We start from the raw sequence: 20,912 nt of genomic DNA on the forward strand, positions 1-20,912 counted from the left end.
TTTTCATCCCATTTTTCATCCTTCTTTTCCTTTTGACCCCTATTAATCTTCTCTCTCTCTCTCTCTCTCTCTCTGTCTGTGTGTGTGTGTTCTATCCCCCTCTCACTATCTTTCACCTTCCCCATCATCTCTCTCACCCTACACCTCTTTTTTCTCTCCCTCTCTCCCCCCTCTAGCTCTATGCTGTCCCCGCTGGACGCAGATGGCTCTGTCATCGTGGAGAGAAGAGTACCAGCGCCGGCCTTGTGGCCAGCTGACGGTATGCCACCCACCTCCCAAAACCATCGCCCACTCCGATGCCACCCACCGCCCACCAGCGGGTCCAGCGTCTGTGCCAACCCCACCTACTACCACGCAGTCTATGACGTGCGGGTCGACAAATGCCGGGATGCCCCGTTTCTCAGTGGGCGCGGCAAGGCAGGGAGGGGTCCTGGGGGGTCACTGGCTCTGGTGGCGGCAGATGGCGACCCATTAGCCCCCCTGTGAGGCGGCGAGGGGGACTGGTGGATCACAGGGATGTGATTAAGGCTCACCAGTCACACAAGCTGCAGAGCACGCCACAGGCCAGACGCAAGGAGTGGGAGTGAGTATTATTACTGAGTATTAATGAGTATTACTGCGTATTGCTAAGTATTACTGTGTATTACTAAGTATTAATGTAAGGAATGGGGGTGAGTATTATTATTATTACTGACTGAGTGCAGGGACTAGGGAGGGAGTGTTACTGACTGAGTGTAGGGGCTAGGGAGGGAGTGTTACTGACTGAGTGTAGGGACTAGGGAGGGAGTGTTACTGACTGAGTGTAGGGACTAGGGAGGGAGTGTTACTGACTGAGTGTAGGGACTAGGGAGGGAGTGTTACTTACTGAGTGTAGGGACTAGGGAGGGAGTGTTACTGACTGAGTGTAGGGACTAGGGAGGGAGTGTTACTGACTGAGTGTAGGGACTAGGGAGGGAGTGTTACTGACTGAGTGTAGGGACTAGGGAGGGAGTGTTACTGACTGAGTGTAGGGACTAGGGAGGGAGTGTTACTGACTGAGAAACGTTGGAAAACAACACACAAAGTAGACCTAAATTGGAGTCGGAATGATTATAGCTAAATCCCACTTCTGACACCAATTTAAGTTGTGTTTTATGAAAATGATTTATTGACGCAAGGAGTGGGATTGACTATTCATTATTGTCACTGAGTGTCAATTAAGACACTAAATGAACTGGTGGAGAGTTTTGTAGTGCGGTGGTTAATTTCTTTACTACCAAATTAGGAGAGACAAACTTATCACACAAGTCAGTTATACTTAAACTAAATCTTTATTCACTTATTAATAAGGGAGCAGGTCAATACAACACACACATATAAAGTGAATCGATTGAGTGCTCTACGATAATGATGGCTGGTTGACGAATCACCCCCAGAGGATTCGTTGAGAGCCCAGAGACAAAAGTACAAATGTCTTTTATAGCCAAGATACACCCCTTTCAACCTACATGACAAACAACAGATGTATGGAATGGGTCACAAGGTTAAGATTAGTATGAAAGATACTTCTAATTCACAGCAGACAGTATGTCATTGCGTAGAGACCAGGGTCTGGCACTGGAGTCATCTCTCCCTTATAGAACAGAAACATTAACTCATGCTCTGGAATGCGGTCTCTTTAGGTTTTATCACCCAAAAGACATGGTAAATCTCCCAAAAGACATGGTAAATCTCCCAAAAGACATGGTAAACCTCCGAGGCCCATCCTCAGTAGAACACACACAGATGAGCGTTCTAACAACCCCTTATTCTGTTGCATAAAACAACCATTTGATTCAATAACAGCATTATAACAGAATCTTGTCATTTCTGTTCTGACAGTAGTTACATGCCTGAGTGATACAACTAGCTCCTTGGTTTAGTTATTAAAGAAAATTATGTGGAGTGGTTACTGTAGACCAGGGCTTTTCAGATCTGTCCCTACGAGGTCCAGACTACTGCTGCTTTTCTGTTCTACCTGATCATTATTAGCACACACCTGTTGTCCCAGGTCTAAATCAGTCCCTGGTTGGAGAAGAGAAATAATAGTGGATCTGGCTTCCAGATCCATATTTAAATTTGAGGGCTGTAGACTGTACCCCATGCCAGACACAGTGGGAGTATCATTTGGTTGGAAGTGTTGGAACGAGTGACACATTTAGCCTACTGGTATTGATGCAGAGAGATGATCTAGGATATTTCTGGTAGAAGTGTTCTGGAATCATACATTATACATAATCATCACTGCAATAGGCAGACACAGCATCACTGAGATACATTGTACTATAATACACACACACACACACACAGACCTCTAATGATATGTTATCAGACCTATGTGACAGACATACCATTCAGATGGAAGATGGGACAGCTGAAACACAATGCCCTGGAGCCTGAGACTTTTAACTGTAGCAGGACTGACTGACTGACTGACTGTACTGTTGTCTTGTCCTGTTTCTAGTCTATCATCTCAACCAGTCAGTCAGTCATCTCAAACAGTCAGTCAGTCCATCTCAACCAGTCAGTCAGTCAGTCATCTCAACCAGTCAGTCAGTCAGTCATCTCAACCAGTTAGTCAACCAGTCAGTCAGTCATCTCAAACAGTTAGTCAACCAGTCAGTCAGTCATCTCAAACAGTTAGTCAACCAGTCAGTCAGTCAATCTCAAACAGTTAGTCAACCAGTCAGTCAGTCAATCTCAAGCAGTCAGTCAATCTCAACCAGTCAGTCATTTCAACCAGTCTGTCAGTCAGTCAGTCAGTCATTTCAACCAGTCAGTCAGTCATTTCAACCAGTCAGTCAGTTAGTCAGTCATTTCAACCAGTCAGTCAGTCATTTCAACCAGTCAGTCAGTCATTTCAACCAGTCAGTCAGTCAGTCATTTCAACCCATCAGTCATTTCAACCCGTCAGTCATTTCAACCAGTCAGTCATTTCAACCAGTCAGTCAGTCAGTCATTTCAACCAGTCAGTCAGTTAGTCAGTCATTTCAACCCATCAGTCAGTCAGTCATTTCAACCAGTCAGTCAGTCAGTCAGTCATTTCAACCAGTCAGTCAGTCAGTCATTTCAACCAGTCAGTCAGTCAGTCATTTCAACCAGTCAGTCATTTCAACCAGTCAGTCATTTCAACCAGTCAGTCAGTCAGTCATTTCAACCAGTCAGTCAGTCATTTTAACCAGTCAGTCAGTCATTTCAACCAGTCAGTCAGTCATTTCAACCAGTCAGTCAGTCAGTCATCTCAACCAGTCAGTCAGTCAGTCATCTCAACCAGTCAGTCAGTCAGTCAGTCATCTCAACCAGTCAGTCAGTCATCTCAACCAGTCAGTCAGTCAGTCATCTCAACCAGTCAGTCAGTCATCCCAACCAGTCAGTCAATCTCAACAAGTCAGTCAGTCAGTCAGTCAATCTCAACAAGTCAGTCAGTCAGTCAGTCAATCTCAACAAGTCAGTCAGTCAGTCAGTCAATCTCAACCAGTCAGTCAACCAGTCAGCCCATCAGTCACAGTCATCCCAAACAGTCAGTCAGTCTATCCGTCTGTCCGTCCGTCAGTAGCTGATATACAAGTGCAGCCAGACCCCTAATAACCCCATGGTCTTCATGTCAAAATATGAGCTACCTCACGCATGGCTGTTCCTCCCCTTACCCAAGTACATTAGCACCTCATCACACCTCTCATCACACCCCTCATCACACTCCTCATCACACCTCTCATCACACCCCTCATCACACTCCTCATCACACCTCTCATCACACCTCTCAGCCTGCCACAATACACACATGGCTGTTCCTCCCCTTACCCAAGTACATTAGCACCTCATCACACCCCTCATCACACCCCTCATCACACACCTCATCACACACCTCAGCCTGCCACAATACACGTATGGCTGTTCCTCCCCTTACCCAAGTACATTAGCACCTCATCACACCCCTCATCTCACCCCTCATCACACACCTCATCACACCTCATCACACCTCTCAGCCTGCCACAATACACGCATGGCTGTTCCTCCCCTACCCAAGTACATTAGCACCTCATCACACCCCTCATCACCCCCTCATCACACCTCTCAGCCTGCCACATAGCATGGCTGTTCCTCCCCTTACCCAAGTACATTAGCACCTCATCACACCTCTCATCACACACCTCATCACACCTCTCAGCCTGCCACAATACACGCATGGCTGTTCCTCCCCTTACCCAAGTACATTAGCACCTCATCACACCCCTCATCACACACCTCATCACACCTCATCACACCTCTCAGCCTGCCACAATACACGCATGGCTGTTCCTCCCCTTACCCAAGTACATTAGCAGCTCATCACACCTCTCATCACACCTCTCTGCCTGCCACAATACACAGATGGGTGTTAGAACTGTACAACACTGCTTCCATGTTCTCCCTAAACAATGCCCTTGAGCCAGACACTTCCAACTGTACAATAACTGACTGCTGTACTGTGCTGCTGTCTAGTCCATCAGACCAGTCTGCCTGTCAGTCATTTGCTCTACTGTAGCCTTAGGGCTCTGGGCAAAAGAAGTGCACTATATAGGGAATAGGGAGCCATTTGGGACTCACACAATGCCCTTGAGTCTGAGTTGTAACCGTCTGTACTGTGCTGCTCTCTAGTTCATCCTGACCCAGGCCCCAGTCAGTCAGTAGGTAGGTCTACTACTGTAGTGTACACTGGTGCAGACCCAGTGTACAGGTAGAACAACTGTGGAACACTGCCTCTATGTTCTCTCTCAACAATGAGTTGTAACTCTAGAACCAATGTTTCTGCTCTCTCATCTGTGTGCTGCTGTCTAGTCCATGAGGACAGCCAGACCATAGACAGTCAGTCACTAGCTGCTAGCTATTAGGGGCCTTAGGGGTGAACTTATAGTGCTGTTTTGACAAACGGGCAGACAGATAGACAGGCAGCACAGGAGGACCCTGACCCATTTACCAGTCTGGGGCCCTGGGCCTGACACACACACACACACACACACACACACACACACACACACACACACACACACACACACACACACTGGGCCTGACATATACAGCTCCGTTGGCTTCATGAGAGGTATTAGTTTTGACAGGTAGAGAGGAAGAGGCCCTGCTCAGGCCCTCTGTCTCTCTCTCTCGCTCTTGCTTTCTCTCTCTCGGTCTCTCTCTCTCCTTCTAGCTCTTTTTCTCTCCTGCATACACACTGAATTTGTTCTCTCCCTCACTGACTCACTGTCTGTCTGTCTGTCAGTCTGTCAGTCTGTCTGTCTCATATGTCTCATTCTCTCACAGTCCATTACGGCTAAATGAGATCTAACGACTTCAAACGGTGTGAGTGTGTCCGGCCTTGTGTGTGTGTATGAATCATCCTCCCTACTGGGACAAGCCAGCTCAGGTTGTCCCTTCTCACCCAACTGCATCTGTTCCCCACTCCTGGTCTCCTCCTTCCCCTTTTTCATATCTCTCTCTCAATTTATTCTCTCACTGATTGATCTCACTGACTCAGTCATTCACCCCTCTCTCTCTCTCTCTCTCTCTCTCTCCCCCTCATCTGTCGTTCTCTATTCCTCTCCTCTCTCCTCCTCTCCTCGCTCTCCCTCCGCCTCTCTCTCACTAACAAATATGGCCAAATGGGATCAAAGTTCTTCAAACAGAACACATGAATGATCATTGTTACCTACTGGGACAAGCTCAGTTTGTACCTTTCTCTTTTAGCTATCAATGTTGTCCTTATTGGACACATCTGAGCCCTCAGCCTCTTCTTCTTTATCTCTCTCCCTCTCTGTTCTCTCTCTCTTCCCATCTCTCTCCCTCTCTGTTCTCTCTCTCTTCCCATCTCTCTCCCCTCTGTTCTGTCTCTCTCTCTTCCCATTTCTCTCCCCCTCTGTTCTGTCTCTCTCCCTTCCCATCTCTCTCCCCCTTTGTTCTGTCTCTCTCTCTTCCCATCTCTCTCCCCCTTTGTTCTGTCTCTCTCTCTTCCCATCTCTCTCCCCCTCTGTTCACTCTCTCTCTTCCCATCTCTCTCCCCCTCTGTTCTGTCTCTCTCTCTTCCCATCTCTCTCCCCCTTTGTTCTCTCTCTCTTCCCATCTCTCTCCCCCTCTGTTCTGTCTCTCTCCCTTCCCATCTCTCTCCCCCTCTGTTCTCTCTCTCTTCCCATCTCTCCCCCTCTGTTCTCTGTTTTCTCTCTCTTCATCTCTCTCTCCCTCTGTTCTGTCGCTCTCTCTTCCCATCTCTCTCCCCCTCTGTTCTGTCTCTCTCCCTTCCCATCTCTCTCCCCCTCTGTTCTCTCTCTCTTCCCATCTCTCTCCCCCTCGGTTCTGTCTCTCTCTCTTCCTATCTCTCTCCCCCTCTGTTCTGTCTCTCTCTCTTCCCATCTTTCTCCCCCTCTGTTCTGTCTCTCTCTCTTCCCATCTCTCTCCCCCTCTGTTCTGTCTCTCTCTCTTCCCATCTCTCTCCCCCTCTGTTCTGTCTCTCTCTCTTCCCATCTCTCTCCCCCTCTGTTCTGTCTCTCTCTCTTCCCATCTCTCTCCCCCTCTGTTCTGTCTCTCTCTCTTCCCATCTCTCTCCCCCTCTGTTCTGTCTCTCTCTCTTCCCATCTCTCTCCTCCTCTGTTCTGTCTCTCTCCCTTCCCATCTCTCTCCCCTCTGTTCTGTCTCTCTCCCTTCCCATCTCTCTCCCCCTCTGTTCTCTCTCTCTTCCCATCTCTCCCCCTCTGTTCTCTGTTTTCTCTCTCTTCATCTCTCTCTCCCTCTGTTCTGTCTCTCTCTTCCCATCTCTCTCCCCTCTGTTCTGTCTCTCTCTCTTCCCATCTCTCTCCCCCTCTGTTCTGTCTCTCTCTCTTCCCATCTCTCTCCCCCTCTGTTCTGTCTCTCTCTTCCCATCTCTCTCCCCCTCGGTTCTGTCTCTCTCTCTTCCCATCTCTCTCCCCCTCTGTTCTGTCTCTCTCTCTTCCCATCTCTCTCCCCCCTCTGTTCTGTCTCTCTCTTCCCATCTCTCTCCCCCTCTGTTCTGTCTCTCTCTTCCCATCTCTCTCCCCCTCTGTTCTTCTCTCTCTTCCCATCTCTCTCCCCCTCTGTTCTGTCTCTCTCCCTTCCCATCTCTCTCCCCCTCTGTTCTCTCTCTCTTCCCATCTCTCTCCCCCTCTGTTCTGTCTCTCTCTCTTCCCATCTCTCTCCCCCTCTGTTCTGTCTCTCTCTTCCCATCTCTCTCCCCCTCTGTTCTCTCTATCTCTCTTCCCATCTCTCTCCCCCTCTGTTCTGTCTCTCTCCCTTCCCATCTCTCTCCCCCTCTGTTCTCTCTCTCTTCCCATCTCTCCCCCTCTGTTCTCTGTTTTCTCTCTCTTCATCTCTCTCTCCCTCTGTTCTGTCTCTCTCTTCCCATCTCTCTCCCCCTCTGTTCTGTCTCTCTCTCTTCCCATCTCTCCCCCCTCTGTTCTGTCTCTCTCTCTTCCCATCTCTCTCCCCCTCTGTTCTCTCTCTCTTCCCATCTCTCTCCCCCCTCGGTTCTGTCTCTCTCTCTTCCCATCTCTCTCCCCCTCTGTTCTGTCTCTCTCTCTTCCCATCTCTCTCCCCCTCTGTTCTGTCTCTCTCTTCCCATCTCTCTCCCCCTCGGTTCTGTCTCTCTCTCTTCCCATCTCTCTCCCCCTCTGTTCTGTCTCTCTCTCTTCCCATCTCTCTCCCCCTCTGTTCTGTCTCTCTCTTCCCATCTCTCTCCCCCTCTGTTCTGTCTCTCTCTTCCCATTTCTCTCCCCCCTCTGTTCTCTCTCTCTTCCCATCTCTCTCCCCCTCTGTTCTGTCTCTCTCTCTTCCCATCTCTCTCCCCCTCTGTTCTGTCTCTCTCTCTTCCCATCTCTCCTCCTCTGTTCTGTCTCTCTTCCCATCTCTCTCCCCCTCTGTTCTGTCTCTCTCTTCCCATTTCTCTCCCCCTCTGTTCTCTCTCTCTTCCCATCTCTCTCCCCCTCTGTTCTGTCTCTCTCTCTTCCCATCTCTCTCCCCCTCTGTTCTGTCTCTCTCTCTTCCCATCTCTCTCCCCCTCTGTTCTGTCTCTCTCTCTTCCCATCTCTCCTCCTCTGTTCTGTCTCTCTCCTTCCCATCTCTCTCCCCCTCTGTTCTGTCTCTCTCTCTTCCCATCTCTCTCCCCCTCTGTTCTCTCTCTCTCTCTCCCTTCCCATCTCTCTCCCCCTCTGTTCTCTCTCTCTCTCTCCCTTCCCATCTCTCTCCCCCCTCGGTTCTGTCTCTCTCTCTTCCCATCTCTCTCCCCCTCTGTTCTGTCTCTCTCTCTTCCCATCTCTCTCCCCCTCTGTTCTCTCTCCCCCTCTGTTCTGTCTCTCTCTTCCCATCTCTCTCCCCCTCTGTTCTGTCTCTCTCTCTTCCCATCTCTCTCCCCCTCTGTTCTGTCTCTCTCTTCCCATCTCTCTCCCCCTCTGTTCTGTCTCTCTCTCTTCCCATCTCTCTCCCCCTCTGTTCTGTCTCTCTCCCTTCCCATCTCTCTCCCCCTCTGTTCTCTCTATCTCTCTTCCCATCTCTCTCCCCCTCTGTTCTGTCTCTCTCCCTTCCCATCTCTCTCCCCCTCTGTTCTGTCTCTCTCCCTTCCCATCTCTCTCCCCCTCTGTTCTCTCTCTCTTCCCATCTCTCTCCCCCTCTGTTCTGTCTCTCTCTCTTCCCATTTCTCTCCCCCTCTGTTCTGTCTCTCTCTTCCCATCTCTCTCCCCCTCTGTTCTCTCTATCTCTCTTCCCATCTCTCTCCCCCTCTGTTCTGTCTCTCTCCCTTCCCATCTCTCTCCCCCTCTGTTCTCTCTCTCTTCCCATCTCTCCCCCTCTGTTCTCTGTTTTCTCTCTCTTCATCTCTCTCTCCCTCTGTTCTGTCTCTCTCTTCCCATCTCTCTCCCCCCTCTGTTCTGTCTCTCTCTCTTCCCATCTCTCCCCCTCTGTTCTGTCTCTCTCTCTTCCCATCTCTCTCCCCCTCTGTTCTCTCTCTCTTCCCATCTCTCTCCCCCTCGGTTCTGTCTCTCTCTCTTCCCATCTCTCTCCCCCTCTGTTCTCTCTCTCTTCCCATCTCTCTCCCCCCTCGGTTCTGTCTCTCTCTCTTCCCATCTCTCTCCCCCTCTGTTCTGTCTCTCTCTCTTCCCATCTCTCTCCCCCTCTGTTCTGTCTCTCTCTTCCCATCTCTCTCCCCCTCGGTTCTGTCTCTCTCTCTTCCCATCTCTCTCCCCCTCTGTTCTGTCTCTCTCTCTTCCCATCTCTCCCCCTCTGTTCTGTCTCTCTCTTCCCATCTCTCTCCCCCTCTGTTCTGTCTCTCTCTTCCCATTTCTCTCCCCCTCTGTTCTCTCTCTCTTCCCATCTCTCTCCCCCTCTGTTCTGTCTCTCTCTCTTCCCATCTCTCTCCCCCTCTGTTCTGTCTCTCTCCCTTCCCATCTCTCTCCCCCTCTGTTCTCTCTCTCTTCCCATCTCTCTCCCCCTCTGTTCTGTCTCTCTCTCTTCCCATTTCTCTCCCCCTCTGTTCTGTCTCTCTCTTCCCATCTCTCTCCCCCTCTGTTCTCTCTATCTCTCTTCCCATCTCTCTCCCCCTCTGTTCTGTCTCTCTCCCTTCCCATCTCTCTCCCCCTCTGTTCTCTCTCTCTTCCCATCTCTCCCCCTCTGTTCTCTGTTTTCTCTCTCTTCATCTCTCTCTCCCTCTGTTCTGTCTCTCTCTTCCCATCTCTCTCCCCCTCTGTTCTGTCTCTCTCTCTTCCCATCTCTCCCCCTCTGTTCTGTCTCTCTCTCTTCCCATCTCTCTCCCCCTCTGTTCTCTCTCTCTTCCCATCTCTCTCCCCCTCGGTTCTGTCTCTCTCTCTTCCCATCTCTCTCCCCCTCTGTTCTGTCTCTCTCCCTTCCCATCTCTCTCCCCCTCTGTTCTCTCTACCTCTCTTCCCATCTCTCTCCCCTCTGTTCTGTCTCTCTCCCTTCCCATCTCTCTCCCCCTCTGTTCTCTCTCTCTTCCCATCTCTCCCCCTCTGTTCTCTGTTTTCTCTCTCTTCATCTCTCTCTCCCTCTGTTCTGTCTCTCTCTTCCCATCTCTCTCCCCCTCTGTTCTGTCTCTCTCTCTTCCCATCTCTCCCCCTCTGTTCTGTCTCTCTCTCTTCCCATCTCTCTCCCCCTCTGTTCTCTCTCTCTTCCCATCTCTCTCCCCCTCTGTTCTGTCTCTCTCTTCCCATCTCTCTCCCCCTCGGTTCTGTCTCTCTCTCTTCCCATCTCTCCTCCTCTGTTCTGTCTCTCTCCCTTCCCATCTCTCTCCCCCTCTGTTCTGTCTCTCTCCCTTCCCATCTCTCTCCCCCTCTGTTCTCTCTCTCTTCCCATCTCTCTCCCCCTCTGTTCTGTCTCTCTCTCTTCCCATCTCTCTCCCCCTCTGTTCTGTCTCTCTCTCTTCCCATCTCTCCTCCTCTGTTCTGTCTCTCTCCCTTCCCATCTCTCTCCCCCTCTGTTCTGTCTCTCTCTCTTCCCATCTCTCTCCCCCTCTGTTCTCTCTCTCTCTCTCCCTTCCCATCTCTCTCCCCCCTCTGTTCTCTCTCTCTCTCTCCTTCCCATCTCTCTCCCCCTCTGTTCTGTCTCTCTCTCTCCCCATCTCTCTCCCCCTCTGTTCTGTCTCTCTCCCTTCCCATCTCTCTCGCCCTCTGTTCTGTCTCTCTCCCTTCCCATCTCTCTCCCCCCCTGTTCTCTCTCTCTTCCCATCTCTCTCCCCCTCTGTTCTGTCTCTCTCTCTTCCCATATCTCTCCCCCTCTGTTCTGTCTCTCTCCCTTCCCATCTCTCTCCCCCTCTGTTCTCTCTCTCTCCCTTCCCATCTCTCTCCCCTCTGTTCTCTCTATCTTCCCATCTCTCTCCCCCTCTGTTCTGTCTCTCTCTCTTCCCATCTCTCTCCCCCTCTGTTCTGTCTCTCTCCCTTCCTATCTCTCTCCCCCTCTGTTCTGTCTCTCTCTCTTCCCATCTCTCTCCCCCCTCTGTTCTGTCTCTCTCTTCCCATCTCTCTCCCCTCTGTTCTGTCTCTCTCCCTTCCCATCTCTCTCCCCCTGTTCTCTCTCCCCCTCTGTTCTGTCTCTCTCTCTTCCCATCTCTCTCCCCTCTGTTCTGTCTCTCTCTTCCCATCTCTCTCCCCCTCTGTTCTGTCTCTCTCTCTTCCCATCTCTCTCTCTCTCCCCCTGTTCTGTCTCTCTCTCTTCCCATCTCTCTCCCCCTCTGTTCTCTCTCCCCCTCTGTTCTGTCTCTCTCTTCCCATCTCTCTCCCCCTCTGTTCTGTCTCTCTCTCTTCCCATCTCTCTCTCTCTCCCCCTGTTCTGTCTCTCTCGCTTCCCATCTCTCTCTCTCTCTCTCTCTCTGTGTACTCATTGACCTCTCTCACTCTCCTCCCTTGTTCTCCTCTACTCTACTGTTCTCTCTCTGTCTCTCTGTCTCTGAGTGTGTGTGCTCTGTCCATTGGCCAGGTTGGGTGATGCTAGGCTCCAGCTGCTACTGTGGGTCACTGGGGTGGCTTATTCACTCCAGCGACTGCACAGTCCCCTGGGCTCTGCACTGAGCCACAGCGCTCCTGGGAGGACACATGGAACGGTGGACATTTTGGATCCAAAAACACTACACTAGAGCCAGTTTCATAGTCGTCAGGGTGCTCACCTAAACATTGGGATTTCACAGAGAGAATAATAGATACTGAGTGGTGTGCTTCACACTGGTTGATGGAGTCTGAAACATGTCAGTTAAACATTATGTTTCTGGAAGATGCAGTGTTGCATGGAATGTGACGTTTCTTTCATGGGTGTCTGGAGAGATGTCATTTTGGCTGAAAAGCAGAACCGATTTTAATGTCTGACTGCCTGGACATTGACAGTGGGACACTAATGGATTCTGAGTGGAGTACAATGGCTGACTGTCCTACTGGACATTGACAGTGGGACACTAATGGATGCTGAGTGGACTACAATGGTTGACTGAAAGCTCTGTGCAGCTATTAGGTGTCCAATTCAATTAAACACGGGTCATGTTCAATCAGCACCGAACGGAAAGAAAACAGAAAAGGGAGTGATTTACCTGGACTTACCCAACTCATTGTCTTTTTCTGTTGCAAAACAGTTTTAAACATTGTGCCCTAATGAACATGACACAGAAACAGCAGTACTTACTGAGTCAGTGTTATGTCGGGGTTCGCTGTCATTCCAGGTTTGATATCCAAACTGACTTGATGCTCCATTTCACAATTAATTTAGACATTTATCATGACCTATTTAGACTAATGTTAGCATAAAAGTGAACGGCTCCGTACCAAAGGGCACCCTATTTCCTGTTTAGTGCACTACTTTTGACCAGTACCAAAATGCACATAGGGAATAGGATATCATTTGGGACGCACAAAACCTTACCCCCATGCATAGTGACATTTGGGTGAAAATAGCAGGCCTCTCTCTTCTCCCCCTCCCACCTCTGAGGTATATACTGTAGTTGCCTTCAACATAAACCTTTGGTTCTCTCTCTCTCTCAGTTCAAAAGGCTTTGTGGCATGGGAAACATATGTTTACTTTGTCAATGGAATAGACAATAAACAAAAGGGAAATAAACAATGGAAACATTAATAAACATTGCACTCAGAAAAGTTTTAATTAGAATATAGACATTTCAAATGTTATATTATTGCTATGTACAGTGTTGTAACAATGTGCAAGTAGTTGAAGTATAAAAGGGGAAATAAATAAACAGGTTGCATTTACAATGGTGTTTGTTCTCCACTGGTTGTCCTTTTCTCATGACAACGGGCCACACATCGTGCTGCTGTATCTGCACACTGCACTGTTTCACCTTGCAGATATAGGACTTTATCAGTGTTTGGTTTGTTTTCAAATGATTTGTGGGTCTGTGTGATTTGTGGGAAATCTCTCTCTAATGTGGTCATACATTTATCAGGAGGTTAGGAAGTACAGCTCATTTTGTGGGCAGTGGCCACATAGCCGGTCATCTTTCCAGAGGCAGGTGTGCCTTTTGTGGTGGCTAATTTCTGCATTACCAAATGAGGAGAGTTACAAACTTCACACACCAGTCAGAGTTATACTTAAACTACATCTTTAATAATAAGAGCTTTGCAAAAGCACTTGACTTTCAATGATGCGCCATTGAAAGTGACAACACAAAAGTACAAAGATCTTTTATAGCCAAGATACACCCCTCTCAACGTACATGACGAACAACAGATACATAGAATGGTCACAAGGTTAAGATTTGTATGAAAGATATCTATAAAACATAGCAGACAGCCACTGCTGTGTCAACAGTTTTCATTGTATACACCAGTGTCTGGTCCTCCTACCCCAAACTGGAACCGTCTCTCCCTGGTACGGTATAGAACAGAACCATTAGCTCATGTTCTCTGGAATGCTCTTTAGGTTTTATTACCCAAAGACATCGTAAATCTCCTCTGTCATTGCTATCTCATAGAGGCCCATCCTCAGTAGAACACACACACAATAGTTATGAATACTCTATTCTGTCGAATAAAACAACCATTATAATACAATACAAGCATTATAACATAATCTTGCAATTTTCCACGACACTTTGGCGTCCTCTTTTAATAGCAATAAGTTTGGGTCAGTCACAGTGGTCATGTATTCTGCCCCTGTGTACTCTCTGTTTAGGGCCAAATAGTATTCTAGTTATCAGTTTCTATATTTTTGTTTTCTCATGATTTGGTTGGGTTTAATTGTGCTGCTGTCCTGAAGTTCTGTTTGTGAACAGAGCCCCAGGACAAGTTCTCTCTCACTCAATAGCTATTCACTTTGCTTCTTTCTCTCTCTCTCTCACTCCACCCCCTCTCTTCATCTATGAGGGGTACTGATGGTGTGTGTGTGTGTGTGTGTGTGTGTGTGTGTGTGTGTGTGTGTGTGTTTGGTGGGTGGATGCGCTGGTGCCTGGTTGTGTCACTGCGCTTTAGGGTGTACAGAGGTACAGCCTCTGACGATCTAAGAGACAAGGAATGTGTGTTTCGCTGCTTAGTCACCAACCATGAGTCTGAGAGAAGTCTCCACAGTGCAGTATTTCACCCTGTTCTGTCAATCTCTCTCTCTCAAAATTCAATTTCAATTCAAGGAGCTTTGACATGGGAAACATATGTTAACATTGCCAAAGCAAGGGAAATAGATAAGAAACAAAAGTGAAATAAACAATACAAAATTAACAGTAAACATTACACTCTCAAAAGTTCCAAAAGAATAAAGACATTTCAGATGTCATATTATGTGTTGTAATGATGTGCAAATAGTTTAATTACAATAGGGAAAATACATGAAGGTGGTATTTACAATGGTGTTTGTTACTTGTTGCCCTTTTCTTGTGGCAACAGGTCACAAATCTTGCTGCTGTGATTGCACACTGGTATTTCACCCAATAAATATTGGAGTTTGTCAAAATTGGGTTTGTTTTCAAATTCTTTGTGGGTCTGTGTAATCTGAGGGAAATATGCGTCTCTAATATGGTCATACATTTGCCAGGAGGTTAGGAAGTGCAGCTCAGTTTCCACCTCATTTTGTGGGCAGTGTTCACATAGCCAGGTCTGCCTACGGCGGCCTTTCTCAATAGCAAGGCAATGCTCACTGAGTCTGTACATAGTCAAAGCTTTACTTAAGTTTGGGTCAGTCACAGTAGTCAGGTATTCTGCCACTGTGTACTCTCTGTTTAGGGCCAAATAACATTCTAGTTTGTGCAGTTTTTTTGTTGATTCTTTCCAATTTGTTAAGTAATTATCTTTTTGTTTTCTTATGATATATGGCTGGGTGTGATTGTGTTGCTGTCCTGGGGCTCTGTGGGATCTGTTTGTGAACAGAGCACCAGGACCAGCTTGCATAGGGGGCTCTTCTCCAGGTTAATTTCTCTGTAGGTGATGGCTTTGTTGTGGAAGGTTTGGGAATTGCTTCCTTTCAGGTGGTCCAAAAAAAAGTGATACAGCTGCACCATCAGAGGGTAGTGCGTACGGCCCAGTACATCACTGGGGACAAGCTTCCTGCCATCCAGGACCTCTATACCAGGTGGTGTCACTCTAGTCAGACTGTTCTCTGTGCTACCGCACTTTAACGCTGCTGCTACTCTCTGTTTATTATCTATGCAGTCACTAACTCTACCTACATGTACAAATTACCTCAATTACCTCAACTAATACAATTTGGTTTGTATAATTTAACGGCTCTTTTCTGGATTTTAATAATTAGTAGGTATTGGTCTAATTCTGCTCTGCATGCATTTCCATAAAGGGCAATGGGTTCTATAACTGATTCAAGTATTTTTTGCCAGATCCTAATTGGTATGTCGAATTTTATGTTATTTTTGATGGCATAGAATGTAGAGGTCGAGCTCTAATAGAATGCCCTTCTTGCCTTGTCTCTGAGCTCGTTCACAGCTTTGTGCAAGTTACCTGTGGCACTGATGTTTAGGCCAAGGTATGGATAGTTTGTGTGCTCTAGGGCAACGGTGTCTAGATGGAATTTGTATTTGTCGTCCTGGCAACTGGACCTTTTTTGGAACACCATTATTTTTGTCTTACTGAGATTTACTGTCAGGGCCCAGGTCTGACAGAATCTGGGCAGAAGATCTAGGTGCTGCTGTAGACCCTCCTTGGTTGGGGACAAAAGCACCAGATCATCAGCAAACAGTAGACATTTGACTTCAGATTCTAGTAGGGTGAGGCCGGGTGCTGCAGACTGTTCTAGTGCCCTCGCCAATTCATTGATATATGTTGAAGAGGGTGGTGCTTAAGGTCATATGTTTTCCCTCCAACACCACTTTCCACCAATTTGCATAGCAGACCATCATGCCAAATTGAGTCGAAAGCTTTTTTGAAATCAACAAAGCATGAGAAGACTTTGCCTTTGTTTTGGTTTGTTTGTTTGTTTGTTTGTCAATTAGGGTGTGCAGGGTGAATATGAGGTCTGTATTTTGGCAAGAAGCCAATTTGACATTTGTTCAGGACATTGTTTTCACTGGGGAAATGCTGGAGTCTTCTGTTGATACTGCAGAAGATTTTCACGAGCACGGATTCCACATGAATTGTTTGGGCCAAATTTGTCTCCACTTTTGTGGATTGGGGTGATCAGTTATTGGGTAAGATGCCAGAGCTGAGGATAGTATTGACGAGTTTGAGTATAGCCAACTTGAATTTGTGGTCTGTATATTTTATCATTTCATTTAGGATACCATCAGGCCTTTTTGGGTTGGTGGGTTTGTATTTTGTCCTGTAGTTAATTCAATGTAATTGGACAATCCAATGGGTACTAGTAGTCTTTAATTGTCATGTATATATTTATGTTCTTAGTTATTTCCTCTCTCTCTCTCCACCTCTCCCTGTCGGCTCTGAGCAGCTGTTACCGAGTAAGAGCTCTCCAAATTGTCAAGAAACACACACACCTCGCCCACACACTACTGTACACAAGGTCACTACTCATAATATACATAGATATTTAAACAACGTAATATTCGCTCGGATCTAAAACACACACTCTGAATAGATACTTTTTGTTTATATAACACTTATGATTTTCAGTACCAGCTATTTATACAAAACTTCCCGAAACAAGCCATTCCACTTTGTTAATATCGTGGCATTTCATTTCAGGTCATTACTTATAAATATTAATCAACAAACTAAGAAATGCCAGGTTGGAGGGAATCTGTCGCATAGTCAAAATAAAGATATGCCTACCTTGTCCTTGTCTGTTGGCTTTTCTGCAAATCATTTTTTTAAAAACAGATCCTATCTCAACATACAAAACCATTCAAACAAAGTCTGATGGGTTTTCTCTCACCTTTCCCGAAATAGTCGCGTAACGTCACAAATCCTGCTACTGCAGCCATTCGATGGCATTGGCATATGTTCTTCAAATAGAGTACGTCGTAAGGAGAGAAATAATGTCACCCAAACTACTGAGAATAGGCATTTTACAGATTAAATCATGACAGGAGCGTTTGATTCTTATTAAAGAGATGACGTCCAGACAGGCTACTTTAGGAAACTTTCTAAATACACACATAGGCCTTACAGAGAGAATCAGCGAACTCACACACCCGTAAAAGCACCCGTCAATTAATGCCACCAACGTATTTCAGACACAAGCAAATATTTGTATTTTTCTCCAAACATATTACAAAACCTAGGCCTACCTTAGCCTTTACGAAAGTAGGCTACTTACCGAAAGTAGGCTACAAGATAATTAATGAACAAGTACAGTATGAAGGGGCAGCTACGCTATAGTATGAAGATGAAATCGACAATCATTAAATTAGAAACAAATACACGAAACAGCCTTTATCAGCAACGCTGATAATCGAGTGGGCGAGTGTTGGAAAGATTTATCAAATACTGCGAGGAACTATTTATTATCATTTTAATGGTCGTAAAAAAATACAAATAATTTAAAAAAGACCGTTGACTTACTGTGTGAGGTGAAGAAACAAACGAGGCCAGCTGGGCACTCACCTACATTTGACATTTACGAGAAGCCGACCAGGTATTTCTATGCGTGATCAGGCATGCGCCCTCTGTCACCATTAACAGGACAGAGAAACCAGACGCGTTCTCATTGCTCACATGGAACGTGGAAATTATGGTATGTGTCATGTCCTGACCAGCAGAGGGAGTAGTTGTTTAGTATTTTGGTCAGGACGTGGCAGAGGGATGTTTGTTTTGTATGGTGGGGGTTTTGTGTGTGTTGTAGAGGGGTGTTTGATTTATGTGTTCCTGGGTTTTGGATGTATGTTCTAGGTTAGTATGTTCTAGGTTGTATTTCTGCATTCTGTCTAGTTTAGGTTTTCTATGTTTAGGTTTGGGTGCTGGACTCTCAATTGGAGGCAGGTGTTTCTCGTTGCCTCTGAGAGTCCTATATATGGGTAAATGTTTGGTGTAGTGTTGTGGGAGATTGTTTCTTGTTTTGCCTGTGTGAGCGTGACAAGACTGTTTTGTTGTCCGTGAGTTCTTTGTTTTTGTTATTTTGGTGTTCACTTTATTTTAAAATAAATACAAGATGAGCATTCACATTCCTGCTGCGTTTTGGTCCTCCATTCCCGACGACAACCGTTACAGTATGAAATAAACCAACACTTGTTTCTCACAAGTGTAGCAGGTTGTGAACTCTGCAAACATCGTTTCCACTCTGAGAATGAGAACGGTAAATTACTGTAATTAATACATGCATTAACAGAAATTATTGTAACCAAATGACGGAGATTAACAGTGAATTGCCTGTTTTACAAATGGTAGGCGACACTGTATATAGCCTAGGCTACTATTCTACTTTGCGGGATAGGAGGGCGGCAATTTTTTTTGTCTCACCTTGGGAGGCATATCGTCCAGGACCAGGCCTGATCAGCCTATAAATTACCAAAAGATTCCGTATCAAATTATACCTTGCCAGGTTGGAGAGGATTGGCACATTGTCCATTTGACACACGTTAGCACATTATAGGCCTCAGAGCCAGAACAACCTTGTCGACTGCTGTTGAATAATTACCGACTAGTCAGACACATCCAACCTTTTTTAAAAGAAGACCTATTTATTTACTAGCAAGCAATGTAAACGTGCGTTGTATAAAAGACAGTCCACACATCAAAGGATTTGTTGCTGAAGTGCCATAGCCTGTAGCCATACGCCCCCACACATCTAGGCATTAGCTGCTGAAGTGCCGTAGCCTGTAGCCATACACCCCCACACATCTAGGCATTAGCTGCTGAAGTGCCGTAGCTTGTAGCCATACACCCCCACACATCTAGGCATTAGCTGCTGAAGTGCCGTAGCCTGTAGCCATACACCCCCACACATCTAGGCATTAGCTGCTGAGGTGCCGTAGCCATACACCCCCACACATCTAGGCATTAGCTGCTGAAGTGCCATAGCCTGTAGCCATACACCCCCACACATCTAGGCATTAGCTGCTGAGGTACCATAGCCTGTAGCCATACACCCCCACACATCTAGACATTAGTTGCTGAAGTGCCATAGCCTGTAGCCATACACCCCCACACATCTAGGCATTAGCTGCTGAAGTGCCGTAGCCTGTAGCCATACACCCCCACACATCTAGGCATTAGCTGCTGAGGTGCCATAGCCTGTAGCCATACACCCCCACACATCTAGGCATTAGCTGCTGAAGTGCCATAGCCTGTAGCCATACACCCCCACACATCTAGGCATTAGCTGCTGAAGTGCCATAGCCTGTAGCCATACACCCCCACACATCTAGGCATTAACTGCTGAAGTGCCGTAGCCTGTAGCCATACACCCCCACACATCTAGGCATTAGCTGCTGAGGTGCCATAGCCTGTAGCCATACACCCCCACACATCTAGACATTAGTTGCTGAAGTGCCATAGCCTGTAGCCATACACCCCCACACATCTAGGCATTAGCTGCTGAAGTGCCGTAGCCTGTAGCCATACACCCCCACACATCTAGGCATTAGCTGCTGAGGTGCCATAGCCTGTAGCCATACACCCCCACACATCTAGGCATTAGCTGCTGAAGTGCCATAGCCTGTAGCCATACACCCCCACACATCTAGGCATTAGCTGCTGAAGTGCCATAGCCTGTAGCCATACACCCCCACACATCTAGGCATTAACTGCTGAAGTGTCGTAGCCTGTAGCCATACACCCCCACACATCTAGGCATTAGCTGCTGAGGTGCCATAGCCTGTAGCCATACACCCCCACACATCTAGGCATTAGCTGCTGAAGTGCCATAGCCTGTAGCCATACACCCCCACACATCTAGGCATTAGCTGCTGAGGTGCCATAGCCTGTAGCCATACACCCCCACACATCTAGGCATTAGCTGCTGAAGTGCCATAGCCTGTAGCCATACACCCCCACACATCTAGGCATTAGCTGCTGAGGTGCCGTAGCCTGTAGCCATACACCCCCACACATCTAGACATTAGTTGCTGAAGTGCCGTAGCCTGTAGCCATACACCCCCACACATCTAGGCATTAGCTGCTGAAGTGCCGTAGCCTGTAGCCATACGCCCCCACACATCTAGGCATTAGCTGCTGAGGTGCCATACCCTGTAGCCATACGCCCCCACACATCTAGGCATTAGCTGCTGAGGTGCCATAGCCTGTAGCCATACACCCCCACACATCTAGACATTAGTTGCTGAAGTGCCGTAGCCTGTAGCCATACACCCCCACACATCTAGACATTAGTTGCTGAGGTGCCATACCCTGTAGCCATACGCCCCCACACATCTAGGCATTAGCTGCTGAAGTGCCATAGCCTGTAGCCATACACCCCCACACATCTAGGCATTAGCTGCTGAAGTGCCATAGCCTGTAGCCATACACCCCCACACATCTAGGCATTAGCTGCTGAAGTGCCATAGCCTGTAGCCATACACCCCCACACATCTAGGCATTAGCTGCTGAAGTGCCATACCCTGTAGCCATACGCCCCCACACATCTAGGCATTAGCTGCTGAAGTGCCATAGCCTGTAGCCATACGCCCCCACACATCTAGGCATTAGCTGCTGAAGTGCCATAGCCTGTAGCCATACACCCCCACACATCTAGGCATTAGCTGCTGAAGTGCCATAGCCTGTAGCCATACACCCCCACACATCTAGGCATTAGCTGCTGAGGTGCCATAGCCTGTAGCCATACACCCCCACACATCTAGGCATTAGCTGCTGAAGTGCCATAGCCTGTAGCCATACGCCCCCACACATCTAGGCTTTAGCTGCTGAAGTGCCATAGCCTGTAGCCATACGCCCCCACACATCTAGGCTTTAGCTGCTGAAGTGACATAGCCTGTAGCCATACGCCCCCACACATCTAGGCATTAGCTGCTGAAGTGCCGTAGCCTGTAGCTATACACCCCCACACATCTAGGCATTAGCAGC

At 47.5% G+C, this 20,912-nt stretch overlaps 1 protein-coding gene across 1 annotated transcript in view; it reads left to right on the forward strand.

Annotated features, from left to right (window-relative positions):
* The first annotated feature begins 494 nt into the window (after positions 1–494).
* Positions 495–20,912, forward strand: part of LOC106594976 (voltage-dependent P/Q-type calcium channel subunit alpha-1A) — a 269,165-nt gene continuing 248,747 nt past the window's right edge. The window contains exon 1 of the mRNA XM_045708214.1: positions 495–583. The gene's annotated coding sequence lies outside the window, so the exon portion shown is untranslated. The remainder of the gene's footprint in view (positions 584–20,912) is intronic.

The sequence above is a fragment of the Salmo salar genome, chromosome ssa02 (assembly GCF_905237065.1).
Source record: "Salmo salar chromosome ssa02, Ssal_v3.1, whole genome shotgun sequence".
NCBI classification, from domain to species: Eukaryota; Metazoa; Chordata; class Actinopteri; order Salmoniformes; family Salmonidae; genus Salmo; species Salmo salar.